Below are 17,333 nucleotides of genomic sequence, written 5' to 3'. Positions count from 1 at the left end.
TCTGTATCAATCAGGGCTTTAAGTGGGCCGGGGCCTGCCGGGGCTCAGCCCCGGCAGGCTCCGAAATTTCGTTACGAGGCGGGGCCCTGCCGGGGCCCACTAATCTCCCCTGGCAGCCCCGGCCACTACACGAAAAGGCATTTTTTTCTACAGCCTGAAGCTGTCGCTCGTTTGCGAGAGCTTCAGGCTTCAGAAAAAAATGCCTTTCAGCCATAATGGTGGCGCCGCACCTGCGAGGCATCCCTTTAATCAAGGGATGCACGTGGGCCGGCGCCACCATTATGGAGAAAACGTGAGGCCGCTGGAAGCAGAGGTCTTGCTTTCTAAATACTGAAGCTCTCGCGGATTCGCGGGAGTTTCAGTCTTTAGGAAAAAGGCCTCTGCTTCCAGTGGCCTCACCCTTTCAGCCTTAATGGTGACGCTGCCCCTCCCCAGCTGGCGAGGGGCAGCACCACCAGTAAGGCTGAATATGCGAGGCGCTGTACCCTGCCAGGCAAGCCTATACAAAATAAATGCACAGATCAGCACCCTCTCCCCCATAGGGGAGAGGGTGCTAATCTCTACAAAAGGTTGCCTGGCAGGGGTGCCAGTAGCCCATTGAGCCGGGGCTCGACAAGGGGCGTGGCCTAACGGGCCATCAAGATCCCCGTTGTTAGGCCACGCCCCCTCGATGAGCCCCGGCTCAATTTGTAGTGCCACTTAAGGCACTGGTATCAATACTCCATACACGTGATAGACGCATAAGATCATTTCATTATTAACTGCTAATTCAATTACAAATTCCACACAAAACTCACCCTGTACTGCAGACAGTGATGTAGAGGATGTGGGATATTTTCTCCAGAACCACGGGAGTCTTTGTGGTGAGAGGGCACACCCTCCTTTGAGCAAATGGTGTATCCAACGGTATACAGGTGGACACTACAGAAAATAACCAAAGAATTGGCCAGATCCGTCCCTTGGTCGATACACGTGAGCCAATTGCAATCCTACAGACACAATTGTCAGAAACACCCCTAGTGACTGTATCTGTCCGCAGCAAACTTCAAGGACATACCTGCAGAGCTGTGTGCTGGGGCCCAATAATATGGGTTAGGTTAACGCTACAGACACATTTGTCAGAAAACTCTCCGTGTGATAGTATCTCTACACAGCAAAAATCAAGAAAATACCTGAAGAACTGTGTGTTGGGGTCCAGTAATATGGGTTTGGTATCCTTTTCTCCTAACACAGTGCAGTGTCTAAACGGCAGACAAGAGAAACTTGCTTTCGACTCTATATGTGGAGAGAAACACAAAGAGAAATGCCTTCAGAGTGGTCCCCTGTCTTGTTATTTTAAAAAAAGGAAACAGTCTGACCTGGTCACACGTGTTTTTAGTCCACATTTTCAAAAATGTTCGTCCACATTTTTGGGGCATCCGAACATCATGAACCTACCTCAGAAAAGGTTTCTTGATCCCCTTCCAATATCACGGGCCGCACTGCGATGCAAGGGCACGTATGGCATTTGTATGTTGCGTTGTTTGGAAGCGCGATCGGGAAAACCACGGGCACTCAGTGAGCTGTAACAAAAGGCTATGCTGTAAGGAACTTTCAGTCATATTAAAAATAGTTGCATTGCCGCTGGGGCCCCACATACCTGAAGTTTCGATCGTGTGTGTCATGGCATGAGTTCCTATGGCGTCTGCGGCTCACTGGGTTAGCCGCGTTGTCTTCTTCTTCTTCTTCTTAATTATCGAACGCCTGGGCGGACCCACGCAGGCGCTTCCCCATCCTAAAGGATGATGTGCACCATCCCCACCAATCAACACACAGGCCACACTTCCACACAAACCACCCGCAACCCCACCGCAAACAACCACACCCCACCAATCCAACACCAGCCACCCGCAATCCCACCGCAAACAACCACACCCCACCAATCCACACCAACAGACACAACACCCCAAACTCACACCACCCAGCGAGCCCGGAGACCGGCGCGCAGACCCGCGAGACCCCAGCCCGTACGCCTACAGATGCGCTTCAGATGAGGCACCGCGCGCTGCCGCTCACCCACCGCGACCAACCCGAGCAACACCCACACTACCACATGAACCCCCAACCACCAAACCACAAACAACCACTACCCCCAATTCAACACCAGCCACCCGCAACCCCACCGCAAAACAACCATACCCCACCAATCCAACCCCAGCCACCCGCAACCCCACCGCAAACAACCACACCCCACCAATCCACACCAACAGACACAACACCCCAAACACACACCACCCAGCGAGCCCGGAGACCGGCGCGCAGACCCGCGAGACCTCAGCCCGTACGCCTACACATGCGCTTCAGGCGAGGCACCGCGCGCTGCTGCCTACCCACCGCGACCAACCCGAGCGACACCCACACTCCCACACGAACCTCTAGCCACCAAACCACAAACAACCACTACCCCCAAATCAACACCAGCCACCTGCAACCCCACCGCAAACAACCACACCCCACCAATCCAACACCAGCCACCCGCAACCCCACCGCAAATAACCACACCCCGCCAACCCACACCAACAGACACAATACCCCAAACACTCACCACCCAGCGAGCCCAGAGACCGGCGTGCAGACCCGCGAGACCTCAGCCCGTACGCCTACACATGCGCTTCAGGCGAGGCACCGCGCGCTGCCGCCCACCCACCGCGACCAACCCGAGCGACACCCACACTACCACACACACCTCCAGCCACCAAACCACAAACAACCACCACCCCCAATCCAACACCACCAGCCACCCTACCACAAACCACACCCAACCAATCCACACCTACAGCTACACTACCACAAACAAACGCACCCCACCAACTCACACCCCAACCCCAGCTCCGCTACTCCCGCCACTACCAATCGCATCCGCCATCCGTGCAACACCTCTCAACAGCCCAACCACCGACCCGAAACATGCCGACCGCACTTCAACGTTCAGTCCACAATCCCCCGGGGGCTCGCACTCCGTCTGCCGCCTCCGAAACCCAACGCCTCGAAGCGCCACGGACTGCGTGCCTCTCTCCTCCCAGTGTGTGTCTGCACTAGCCGCATTGTCATGGTAATCAAAAATAGAAAGCAGTGTCGCTGCCGAATGTGAATCACGTACTCTACGTGATGTTTACATGTCGTCATGGAGACGTTTGTGTTACGTAGCTGAGAACAGCTATGAAGAAAAGAACGGAGAAGCCATTCTTGTACACCTGCACATTCGGTAATTATGAGCCCTGGTATAGTGTGCAGAATAGAAAACACAAGTTAACCACTTTAGCCCACTTCTGTTCCCATATTGAAATGATGTGGCTGCCACAGTTAATGCAAACAGGACCAACATTCAAGAGTGAAATAACCTCAATCTTGTATATTGGCTACATCTGCACATTGGAAGGTAAACGTGAATTGCCATGCGCATGTCTTGAGCATTAGATCTCAAAAATGTCCTAGGTAGATACGGGTGTCACGAAGGATAAGGCATCAGAACTGATGCCCGAACCCTCAAAAATAGCAGATCCTGACAGGGTTCAGCCCTGTCCTATCGTCGATCACCCATAATTGACTATCCTTAGCCCACTATGTGGTTAGGGATGGGACAGTAAGGTGCCTGACGCTGGAGGTCCTTTCAGAAATAAAAAAGTAGTCATAGACTACTCCCAAGGAGGAAGAAAGATGTCTTATCGTTGATCAACCATATTTAACTGTCCTTTACGGACAGTGTGGCTAGCAATGGGTTGGTATGGTGCCTGGTGCTAGAAGCTCATACATAAATGAGAGACTGGTCGTTGGCTACTTCCAAGATGTAAAAAATGATGTAACAACACCAATTTTACATAGGTGGTGCAAATTCCTCATTCAAACCTTGATGGTATGTGTCCAACCTATGTATCCATCTTGCTTCTTTTTGTAGCAGGCTGCCTAAAATGTTGGAAGAGTTGCAGACAGTATCCACAATCCACCATGTTAGGTCATCCACAGAGTGGTGAGACTCAATATACAAATTACAAATGGTGCCCTTAGGTTCCTGCATCTGGTCCTGGATCTATGCTTGCAGATCCTGATATGACTGAGTCTCAGAGTCTGTGCCACATATCCTAACCCACATGGGCATTCTATAACATACCCGGCTTGTTTGGTCTTACAATTCGTAAGATTCCTAAGTGCCCAGGTCCTGCCATTGATATCAAATTCTTTGATCTTCCTGGTGAATCTGCAGGCAGTGCAGTTTCCACATGGGAAATGCCCAATGGTGGTCCTAAGTTTCAATAGACCCAATCTCGGAGCTGGTTTGATGAATATGGAATGGACCTGCTGGTCCCTGAAGTTTTTAGCCCGTTTATACGCAAACCTTGGTGGTGGTTCTAAGGGAAGTCTCAGCCTGGCCAGAGGCCAGTATTTGGATATTAATTTCCGTATTTGGTACGAGTGTGTCCCATGGGTAATTACCCATGTAGTTCTAGATTCCTTCTCCTTATTGATTTCTTTAACATTAAGAAGGGCATCCCTGTTATAGAACCTTTCATGTTTCTTGGATTTAGAAATCATCCGGTGGGGGTAATCTCTCTCGGCAAGTCTGCAGTCCAGATCCTGGGCGTGATTATAGAAGTCTTCTACATTTGTATTATTCCTCCTGACGCGGACGTATTGTCCATATGGGAGATTCTCCCGCAGATGTTTCGGGTGATCACTCGAGAAATGCAGAAGCATATTTCTATCGCTGGGTTTGCGAAGCAAATTGCATTTTAGAAAAAAATATCTTCATGCTGTATCTTCAGATCTAAGAATTTAACCTCTGTACTGCAGAATTCCATTGTGAATTGAATATTCTCATCAACGTTGTTCAGCTTGTGCAAGAAATGGACTAGGTCATCTTCAGTCCCTTCCCAGATGAACAAAATGTTATCTATAAACCTCCTCTGTTCATGTATCTGATTCTTAAAGGGGTGTGTACCAGATAAAATATTGGTGTCCTCGAAATCTGACATATATAGAATCGCCAAACTCAGCGCAAAGCTTGCGCCCATGGCCGTGCCCTTGTTTGAAAATAAAACTCAAAATAACTCCTGCAGAGAGCCAGTGTCATCAATTCGATGATGACATTTTCTGGTACCCTGTTCTGCATGTTGTATTGAATGAGATGTTTATGCATGCATTCTATTGCCCCCATTTGTGGTATACTCGTGTGAAGGGACTTGATGTCCATAGTCACCAACAGGTGCATGGTTGGGTTAACCCTTTAAGTGCCATGGGTATTTCCCCCCAGTGCCAAGGCCTTTTTTGGTGATTTCGGTATGTGGCCATTCAATGCCTTGTAACTTTTTTTTCATGAGATATCTCGGCCAAATGTGGCCCCTTTTTTTCCCACAGGAATCCTAGGTTGCTGTAGAAGGGTGAGAGAAAATACCCAAAAGGGGGAACATTTTGTGTTTTCTCAAAAACTGCAAATAAAATGATGTACAAAGAAGCCTGTGGTTTTTCCTTGTAAGAGCTAGGAACAAATGGTTTGCTGTACTGAATTGCCCAATTTCCTGGCTTTCAAGAAAAGGTTGAGTGGAAATGAAGAAACATTATTTTGATGTGGTTATCAACCGTTTTGTGAGAGGTAGGCGATTTTGTCCAAATTTGCCGATTGGACATCATGGACAGAATGGAAGAAAAGAGTAGGAAAGTTGAATTGGAGGACAGAAAGGCATACATTTCTGAAAAGTAGACATAATTCCAGGTTTAGGAAGGAGTGATTTGCGCAGGTCGGGCCACAACTAAGTAGGGGAAAATGCCATAGATTGGGGAAAAAGCAGGAAAATGACCAAAAAAAAGGTATGTGGTGGACATGGTTGGCTTGGTACGGCAATGGCTTCTATGAATTTTGAGAAAAGTAATGCTCCGCTATATACCCCTGACTCTTGAAGTTAGGAAAGCACACATTTTTTGTAGTGTTTCACAAAACAAGCAATACCACAAGCCAAACACTGAGCTATGGTACACATGAGTTTTATGCTTACGGCCTGAACAGGTGTACTTAGCATGTGTAAATCAGAAAAAAAAATGTGGTGAGGAACGGCAAGCATACATTTTTTGAAAGAGCACAGGTAGACCTTTTCAAGGGTAGGAGACTGTGCAGGTAACAAAAGTGTATGGAGCCTAAAGCAGCGACTAAATATAGGGCACATTTGGGAAATGACAGGGATGTGTGACAAAGGGCACCAGCAAATGGGTCAAAACGTTATGAAAACCACACAAACACAACAAATGTCATACCTTCCCGCATTTCCACAGGTGTCCCGCTGAAAACAGTAACACACATGTGTGGGTGCATCTACCTGGGCGCCAAGAGGAAAGCCTAAAAGACCCCTACCCCCAAGTCTGTTCTGACAGCTGAATTTCACACTTTTTCCAGAGGGGCACACCATACAGATATGGGCCTTCGGGTGTCCAATCCACCAAGGAAAACACAGAACCACATGCGTTTCCAAAAAGAGGACACCCTTGGGAATCCGCAGAGGTCTGACTTGCGCAAATCGGCCCAGAATGTATTACCCAGGAACCCCAGCAAATTCCGAAATCTGGCAAAAAAAATGCAATTTCCACACATTTCACTCGGCTCACCCACCAAAACACGCCGCCAACAACACATGGCCTGCTGTCCTGCGTTCCCACAGGTCTTCCCATCAAAATGGTACCTCACATGTGTGGGTGCACCTACCTGGGCGCCAAGGGAAAAGCTTAAAAGACCCGTACCCCCAAGTCTGTTCTGACAGCTGAATTTCACACTTTTTCCAGACGGGCACACCATACGGATATGGGCCTCGGTTGTCCAAGCCACCAAGGAAAACGGGAAACCCCATGCATTTCCGAAAAGAGGACACCCATGGGAATCCGCAGAGTTCTGACTTGCGCAAATCGGCCCAGAATGTATTACCCAGAAACCCCAGCAAATTCCGAAATCTGGCAAAAAAAATGCATTTTCCGCACATTTCACTCGGCTCACCCACCGAAACACGCTGCCAACAACACATGGCCTACTGTCCCATGTTCCTACAGGTGTCTCGATGAAAACGGTACCTCACATGTGTGGGTGCACCTACCTGGGCACCAAGGGGAAAGCCTAAAAGACCCCTACCCCCAAGTCTGTTCTGATAGCTGAATTTCATACTTTTTCCAGACGGGCACACCATACAGATATGAGCCTCGGGTGTCCAAGCCACCAAGGAAAACAGGGAACACCATGCATTTCTGAAAAGAGGACACCCATGGGAATCCGCAGAGTTCTGACTTGCGCAAATCGGCCCAGAATGTATTACCCAGAAACCCCAGCAAATTCCGAAATCTGGTGAAAAAAATGCATTTTCCGCACATTTCACTCGGCTCACCCACCGAAACACACCGTCACCAACACATGGCCTACTGTCCCATGTTCCCACAGGCGTCTCGATGAAAACGGTACCTCACATGTGTGGGTGCACCTACCTGGCCGCCTAGGGGAAAGCCTTAAAAGACCCCTACCCGCAAGTCTGTTCTGACAGCTGAATTTCACACTTTTTCCAAAAGGCACACCATACAGATATGTGCCTCGGGTGTCCAAGCCACCAAGGAAAACAGGGAACCCCATGCATTTCCAAAAAGAGGACACTCATGGGAATCCGCAGAGGTCTGACTTGTGCAAATCGGCCCAGAACGTATTACCCAGAAACCCCGGCAAAATCCAAATTGTAGCAAAAAAAACGCATTTTTCGCACATTTCACTCGGCTCACCCACTGAAACACACCGCCACCAACACATGGCCTGCCGTCCCATGTTCGCACAGGTGTCCCGATGAAAACGGTATCTCACATGTGTGGGTGCACCTACCTGGCCGCCAAGGGGAAAGCCTTAAAAGACCCCTACCCGCAAGTCTGTTCTGACAGCTGAATTTCACACTTTTTCCAGACGGGCACACCATACAGATATGTCCAAAGGGACGGGGAATTTTCTAATGGGACGGGGTGGTGATCCCATCTCCCCCACCCACAATGGAGTGGGGGCCATGTCATGCAGCCCTCCCTGGACCCAGATATCTGCTCCTAGGAAGGGATGCCTGAGCCCAGGGAGGAGTGCAGGACAGCCCCCCCTTATCTGCCCCCAGGGAGGGCTACATGAGATGCGCCGCCCCTCCAATTGGGGTGGGAGTGGATTGGGGCACCCTTCTTCGTGACAAGGTTACACGGAGCAACCAGGAGTCAGACTGTAAAGTATGGACCTTCTAACTATGGAATAGATTAAAGGGCTGGATACAACACACCTCCTTTACTTACACTTTAAGAAAAAAGCTTACATTTTACATAAGAATACATTATAAGAACCATGTATACATTATGGCATACAATCTATTATATTTGATATTGCGCCTGCTTTTAGTGGTAATTTATTGGGAGACTTCGCTATCAAAATGTGTTTACTCCTGTAGGCAAGCCCTTGCCCATCATCATACGCAGTAGATAAGGGCCTAATAAGCAATTACTTACTTTGAATCAATGCTACTCTATCACTGTAATGGTGCTCCTGGCAGACACAGATATGGGCGCAGGGGTCAAGCTGAAGTCATACTAACTCACATACTCCACTCATTCCTAAATTGCTTTATCAACCTCCCAAGTTCTTTCCATCCTCGTTTTGGACTATATTTCATCCCTCCCCCGCTGCTCGCAGTGCAAATCACATGACCCAAATGTGAAGGCGGGATATCCTTGCTTTCTGATCTTTTTGGTCAATCGGGGGTCTTACAGCTTTATGGTCGGTGGTCTGGGCCTGGCTGGCACTGTTGTATGTGGGGGTCTTGTGATCAAAGCATAGGAGAGCGGTAGTTCTGACGCTGGAGTGTTGGGGTTGAGGCTATCTGCATTGTGGGATGATAACTGCCAAGAGGCACTCTTCCCCCTTCTCATGGCCTTGCAGAGCACATTCTTACCGGGGCACGAAGGCCTACAGACTCTGAGACAATGAAAGCTTGTAACTCCTTGAAGCCCACTTGTGGTGTGGGTTATATGTGTGCTAATAATACAGGCCTAATAATAACACGTTTAGTGCTTTTGCTGCGCGTGGGCCTACATTCCAAAATGGCTGCCAATAACTAAGATGGTGTTTACACATGCCTCTACTATATAGCGCCTAATGCATGCACCACACGATTGTGCACTCTCCTGCATGCACACCACACTCCCCGCCGCTCTCTCGAAGTTCCGTCTATTGTTTGTTTCTCATTTGGAATCACCTACGAGGGTAGGAAGACCCTCTCTCCTTCCCAACACTTCCAATCCCTAACTTTGTTTTTACCTGTGTCTCCATTTCGTGAGACATTCATTTGTCATTAACACTGTGACTGACATCATCTCTGTTACCATTGTTTCTGCCTATTCTTTAGAGCCCTCTCAATATGCTCACTCTGTCGCTTACAACTGGATTTTGTTTTAAATACTGCATTACTTCCCTATGTGTTTGGTGTCTTGGGGTATTTCTTCTGAATTTCAGAAGTACTATAATTACTGAATTATGTTCTAATTCTTCCCTACACGTGTTTTAACTGCTTAATTACAAACTGTCTGTACTTGTATAGGTGTTGAAAACATGCAATTACCTTTGATGACCATGAACCTAGATCAATGCTCACCTTGCCACCATACTTGAATGCAGGTCTTCCCTTTATCTGCCCTTTTCACCAGTCAACCACACTAGGGTATGGTGGTGCTGGAAAATGTGCCTCGACACAGTATTCACACTTGCGATGTGGTGCATCACCCCCAGACTTAGAGATGTGTTGCAACACAGGCAGTATTCGCCTGATCATGTCATCGCTCCCCCTCTGTCCACACAGCATCGCATCCTGAATTCCTCCGAAAGGTGGCCACTCTGCTAGTGGTGTTATAGTCATGTCCCTGCTCGTGTGCCCGAGGGTCAGGCTTGGCTGCGGCAGACACTGGGGCTGGGAACGCATTTGTGCTGGTACAGAGTCAGGGAGGCAGCACAGTGTTTTTTTGTCTTGGTTGCAATGAGGTGGAGTGTGATCTAAGACCCCCCTTGTTGCTGACATCACAGTTCTATTAGTGCTGCACCAGCAAGCTCTGTGCCACATGGTGTGTGCTCATCATACACATCCCTGTGCCACCTAGAGTATTTGCTCATTGATGAGGTACCCAAGGCCACTGCACTGCCTTGGGTTATCATATGCAGTCTCTTTTTGCAGAGGTTGCATATTACATTCGCTGCATCCCCCCTGACAGTGTCACTTTCCATAAAGTTCAGGTGATGCCACAACCATGACCAGACTGGGAGGGATGTCATGGGTGGTGAGGACTGTTGGCTGACTGACCCCTGCTTGCTTAAGGGAAGTCTGAGCTTATAGTGCCAAAACGTCAGGATCATGAAAAGGCATATTGGCCCTATTCCACACCTCCTCAGCAGTTACATGCTCATTGGTTGCAGTCTCCTCGTCCGAGGCCACCTGATGGGGGACTATGGGCCTCATTACACGGATGGCGGTAAGGATTTACCGGTACCGGTAAAATACTGGTACCGGTAAATCCTTACCGCCTTACTACGAGGTCCCTTTGCGGGTTGGGGGATTTAACGCCTGCTTTTTGCAGGCGTTAAAAACCAACCTGCAAAGGGACCCAGGGAGCTAATTACGGTACCGCAATTTGCGGTACCGTAATTAGCGCCTTCCCCATTCCCATTATGCCCTATGGGGCAAAAATGGGAATGGGGAAGGGCAATGGTGGAAGGGGGAATTACCGCCCCGCCAACCTTGGAATGGGGCGGTAATTCCCCTTTCCGCCAAGGCGGTGCCGGTATTTTACCAGCATGAACCATGGCGCTAATAGCGCCATGGTTCTCCGCCATCCGTGTAATGAGGCCCTATATCTTGATCTGCCCCTGGTGCCCTTTAGTTTCCTGCAGCACCACCACCTCTTCCTGCTCCCCCTTCTCCCCATCCTCCCCCTTCACCTCTACGCGTAGCATTCCCTGTTGCTCAGGCAGCTCCACCTCCACACCGATGTCAGTGTCTAAATACAGGTCAGCATTCTCCAGGAACTCATTCAGTGGGCCTCATTACAACCCAGGCGGTAAGTTCCCTACTTTACCACCATGGTGTAAACTCTGTTTACACCATGGTGGATGGCGGATTTACCCTTCCCCATTCCCATTTTTGCCCCATAGGGCATAATGGGAGTGGGGAAGGCGCTAATTACGGCACCGTAAATTACAGTGACGTAATTAGCACCACAGCACCTGCTAAAAGCAGGCGTTAAAATGGTAATCAGGCGTTAAGGGTTAACGGCGCCGACTGCGCCGTTAAACCCTTAACGCCTGGGTTGTAATGAGGCCCAGTGAGTCTGTAGTTAACACAACAAACTTCCATTGATTGCTAGTAACCTTCCCCTCCACCACATCCACAGGTGCCTCCCATCAGCCACTTCTCTTCTTCTCCCCACAATCTGACTCCCTCGCCTGGCTGTTGCTGACTACCTTGAAAGCAAACATAAATCCCCTCTTGATTAATCTGGCACCTCTACAATTTCGAAATTGACATGCTGACTATCACACTTCACTGAAAATGCATTCATTCTTTAAAAACACAATTAATTGTGTAAAAACATACCGTCGCGTTATCTAAAACAATTGGTAGTGACCATCGTGTGTAAACCCATTCCCGCACCATGTTTTTAGTGACAGTACAACATATTAAAAACTATTTTGAATCCTAAATATATTTCCTCTTACTAAGTTCCCAGGGTCGCACCTAGAAACACTTGAGTACAGGCACGTTATAAATGCCATATCATATCATATATATCTGGCTGACCCAACTAGTTTCAGTTCTTTGTGCTTTGAACCTTATTCAGGGGTACATGATTGGAGAATATCAATGGGGATATTTCGCATTCCAAGCTTGTTGAGTGCTGTAGAATATGCACACTCGCTGTTTAGTAAATATGTATTGGTTCTGCCTGTAAGTAATTACAGAGCAATCGATTCATCTGGATGTGCTCTCAAGTAAATGCGCAATTGTGGACATTTTAAAAAGTCGCATTACCCTGCACTAAAATGATTCCTTCATTTCAGTAATTCTTATTAATGTAAGGTAAGGCGCCACCATGTATCTACAGGGCAGAGCATCCAAAAACCTTAACTCACTGAATGTAATGAACAACGTTTTATTATTAGTAGAATGCACGTTAAAAGAACTACTTACTTCAGATGTTCTCGGATCCGCAAATTAATGTCAGAAAGTATCTATTATAAAGATGGATGGCGAGACTGCAATCAAGGTGCAAGGTAACCTTTATTACAAACAGGAGCACCACTGTAAGACTGGGCCATGTGTTAAAATCGTGACAAAAATGGCTGTGGGCACAAAATATCGCGTCAAAAAGGCTGTGGTTTTGCCGCCGCAATCCATGTAGAGGATGCAGGGCACACCCCTGCAACCCCCGGACCCATTACACCATTTAAGGAGAGCAGGGGTTGTGTGGGTGTCCCCTGCACCCCTTAAATGGTGTAATGGGATACACCTTTAACGAGTCAAAGGACATAATTTTTGCCATGATTTTTTGTACAGGTGACATTTTTGTCGCGATTTGATCACTGCATACCGTAAGACTGTGGCTACTCTCCATCAACATGAAGGTGATGAGCACATCACATTCTAAACTAGTCAGAGCTAATCAATACAGGAAGGATAACTGAAAACTAAATACAAAATACACAAGTAAAACTCTTAACAATTAAGAAGCAGGATAGAAGATAACATTATATAAGACGTTCTTTCCTCAGTAATGTCTTTTCTTTTTTTTTATGATACATACGCAGCCACCCTTTCTTTGTTCCACACTTCACCACTGCACACTCTGACCACATTGCCATAGTCTCTTTCAACCACTTTCTCAGGGGAAAATATCATATCATATTTCCTTCCCTTTCTTGGCTACAAAACGTTCAGCTTACCACCCCTTGCAAACGTTGTGTGTGAACTACATCTTCTCCAGTCATACCTCTCCTTTGCCAAACTCCCCACACCTGACAGTGGGCCTCATTAGGAGTGTTGCAGTAAGGCAACAACGGTGCAGGTAGTGCTACCGGTGCCATTGTTACCTTGCCGCAACATTCCGAGTTTGCTCGCGGGTGCCGCTCTGGAAGCCTGGTCAGACCAGGCATGCAGAGCGGCACCCGCGAGCAGACCAGGATGGTAGCAGCGGTACCGTGATTAATGGTACCACTGCTACCATCCTCCCCATTCCCATTGAGCCTTACAGGGACTCAAATAGGAATGGGGATGTACCGGGTCCGGGTCCTGCGAATGGGAATTACCGGACCCTCCAAGGTCAGAATGCCCGGTAAGTCCCCTTTGGGGGACCCAGACCCAAGTTTGCGGGTAGCCATGCCCTCATAATGAGGCCCAGCGCCTTCTCTTATTGTCTCAGAGTCCATTTTTACTAATCTGGATTTACAGAGCCATCCAGGTGTTAAGAGCGTATTCGGCTCCCACCCTCCTAAAAAGTTCAAAAGGAGACACTACTGTTGTTCCATGCGGAGTGACCCTGTACTGCAACACCCTCTTTAACAAAGCATCCTTCCAATTCTCATTATTGGCAACTGCAATTCTCACTCCATCTATTAGGGTCCTATTGAATCTTTCGGCACATCTATTGCTCTGTGCATGGTACAAAGAGAAGCTTTTATAGTCTATCACCAAAGCATTTAGCCACTGCTCAAATTCCACTGACGTGAATTGAGGTCCACTGTCACTGATAATCCTGGAAAGAAAACCCTCCATCAAAAATGCTACTTCTAAAAATCCAATCACATTGGCAGTGGTGAACTCCTTCAAAACTCCCGCCTCGAGCCACTTAGACAACATGTCAAGAACCGCAATGACATATATGTCCCTGACTCTTGGTAGATTCAATGGACCTAACAAGCCAATGGTGATGACGTTTCATGGAACACGTCGTACAGTCCGCGCGGCCATAGAAGGCACTCTTGTTTTCAACACCTTGTCACTTTCTTTACAAACCTTGCAGTCTCTAACTTGTTGTTCAAAGTCAACATCAATTTGTGGCCACCAAAGCTCTGGTCTTATGACCGACTTGATCCTAGAGCTACCCATGTGACCTTTGTGGCCTTCTTCTATCACAGAATCCCTTATGCCCTATGGTACTAGTAATCGCTCTCCTGTGCAAACCAACTCTGCTTGTATAGACAGTTCATACTTAAAGAGCTTACATTTTTTTAATGTTGGGAATATGGACTCCTGTTATGCCTTCACAGTCACCACACCACCTCTCCCTAATGAGACGTTTACTGCACAGATACACCTCATCCTCCTCACATGCTTTGGTCCATTTGTCTTCTGCTAAGCACTCACTGACAGTAAAAATATCCCTGATGTCATTGTTGACACTATCATCACTACTAGAGTCCTGATCCAAAATAACATTGCGTGATAATTCCTCAGCACTACATTTGTCTTTCTTTCTACATACTCACGTACGAAATTCAACCCTTGAACGTCACATACTTCATAATATGTCTAGAGACACCATCCATCCCTCCTCTGTTAAAAATGATGAAAGGAGGCTTGTGATCAGTCCTCACTGTGAACGTCCTACCCTAAAGGTACACTTTAAATTTCATAATGGCCCATATCACAGCCAATGGTTCCTCTTCAATTACAGAGTATCTCCTCTCTACATCTTTTAGCGTCCTGAATGCAAATGTCATGCCATCATCTCCTGCAACATCCTCCTGCATCAAAACAGCCCCATGGCCTAAATCACTTGCATCTGTGTAAAATATAGTCTTGAGATTATCCTTGGAACCACTGAGTACCAGTGCCATCACAATGCAGTCCTTGACACATTTGAATTCTTCTTCACATTTCAGGGACCACTCAAATATAGCTCCTTTTCTCGTAAGACTCCTAAGCTCCTCCATTTTACTTGACAGCCCGTTAAATGAGCTTTGCATAGTACTTGATAAGTCCAAGAAACAATGACGCTTCCATTTTACACTTAGGAGTAGGTATCTCCACAATAGCTTTAACCGTGCTGGCATTGCGCTTGATGCCTGCACTTGACAGATTGTAACCAAGATACTCAACCTCACTCCTCCAAAAATGACGCTGTCCCAATGTCAAAGTGAGACCAGCCTCACCTAACTTCTTTAGGACCAAGCGTAGCTTGCGAACATGATCCAAATCACACCCAAAGATCAAAATTCAATCCTGTTTTGATCACAGGAAAATCACCAAGTAAAATGTACATTACTTGATGAAAAACACATGCTGCTGAAACAAGACCAAAGGGCAAACACACGCATATAAAACATCTCAACATCTGTGATGAATGCATTTAAGTCACAGGAGTCAGGATGCAAAGGAATTTGAAGATTTGCTTACTTTAGGTCAAGCAGGGAAAATTCTTTGGCTCTAGACAGATCCGAAATTAGTTAATCAATCTTAGGCAGTGGAAACCTTTCAGCAATGACATTGTTATTTACCTCTCTTAAATTGATGCATAGCCTCACCGCTCCATTGACTTTCGCCACAAAGACAATTGGACTCCTACACTCTAACCCTTCCATCGGCTCAATCACACTTTCACCTACCATCAGTTCCAGCTCAACTTCTAATACCTTCTTTAGTGCTAGGTCCACAGTCCTTAATTTTGCTACTTCAGGAACTGCACCCTGTGTAAGCTTCATTTTATGAATACATTTTACCATGTAATCCAACTTATTCTCAAAGATCTACGGAACCCATCATGATATGTCATTGAATTCCCCATTTTAGCTGAAGATTCTCGACAGGGTGGTCTACCTGCAAATAATGGAACCCCTGACAAAACACAATGGGCCTCATTATGACCCTGGCGGTGATGGTATGAATGGTGCCGGTAAGGCACGGCCACCGTTCATATGGTCCCGCCGCATTACGAGTTCTGCTCGCCGGTTCCGGACAGCCCGCCAGGTCTTACCTGGCGGACTGTGCGGCATTCGTGAGCAGAACTCGTGATTGCACCGGCACCGTTATCAACAGTGCCGGTGCAACCATACTCCCACCCCCATTCTGTCCTATAAGGCAGAATGGGGATCGGGAGCCAGGCAATACCGCCACCCGCGAATGGGCAATTACCGGGCCATTCAACTCTTAATGGGCCTGTTATTGCCACATCGCAGGTGGTGGGGCTGGTAGCGAGCATGGTGGTAGCCGTGCCTGCCAAACAGGTACGGCTACCGCCGTGCTCGTAATGAGGCCCAATGTCCTAAATAAATGGCAGTCATTTTTCAGAACTGAACTGGCGCTATTGGATTTGACGATGAATATGCTGCTTAACATGGATAACAGCCAAAGCATGCTGCTGATGGTACTAAATCTGTCAGCTGCTTCGATTTGGTAGACCATTTCCTCCTACTGCATGGATTGAAGGAAGTTGCTAATTTTAGCGAAGATGATGTGGCATGCATTTGCTCGTTCCTGGAGGTTTCATCGGTCAGGGTTTGCAATCAAGATGCAGAAGCCTGCCCAGTCCCTCTTCCGTATGATGTACCACAGTGTGCCTGTTTGTGTCACGATTCACACCCTTCGCTCCTGTTCCCACTACTTGGGGGCATGATTTGGGATTTATTCCCTAGTGGACTTTACTTCGAACCTTATGCTACAGTGCCGTGATGAATTGGGAGCGCTAAATCCTTATTTTCCAAGCTACTTCCCTTCCGGATCCATTCCAGGTTTTTGGCAGCCAGTATGCTGCTTTAATAAAATGACAATGCTTCCCAGAATGCCTGGCCCACAGCTTCATCTCCACCCTTGCAGGACCAGGCTGGGTGGAGGACAGGTAACACCTGTGGTTGCGGGTGCAGCAAGCAGCACACTTGAGGCGTGTGCTCGTTAAGCAGCTTTAAAAGCCTCAGTTTGCTTCAGTCCAGCGCTGGTCATTGATGCAGTGTTCCTGCTTGTGACTGGTCCCTTGTTCCTGGTTCTTAGATTTGTGCCTAGTTCCAAGTTTCAATTCCATGTTCCTTATTCCTGGATTTCGAATGTGTGCTTAATTGATTTCTGCTTCCTAGATTCCCTTTCTGTCTTCCTCTGTTTGCAGGCAGCATTTCTCAGTGTTTTCCCTTTTGATGCAGCCCAGTTTGTCTGTGTTCTATATTTCTTTGACTTTGTCCTTTGCTGCTGTTAACCTTGATGCTTTAGTCTTTCCTCTTTAGATTTAGCTTCCTGCCTTTTTCCTTGGATGGGTGGGGGAAGTTTTCTTTTGTAATTTAGTTTTCC

The sequence above is a fragment of the Ambystoma mexicanum genome, chromosome 8, assembly GCF_040938575.1.
Source record: "Ambystoma mexicanum isolate Mex_15411 chromosome 8, UKY_AmexF1_1, whole genome shotgun sequence".
NCBI lineage: Eukaryota > Metazoa > Chordata > Amphibia > Caudata > Ambystomatidae > Ambystoma > Ambystoma mexicanum.
The sequence above is the reverse complement of the archived record's forward strand: the minus strand, read 5'-3'. Positions refer to the sequence as shown.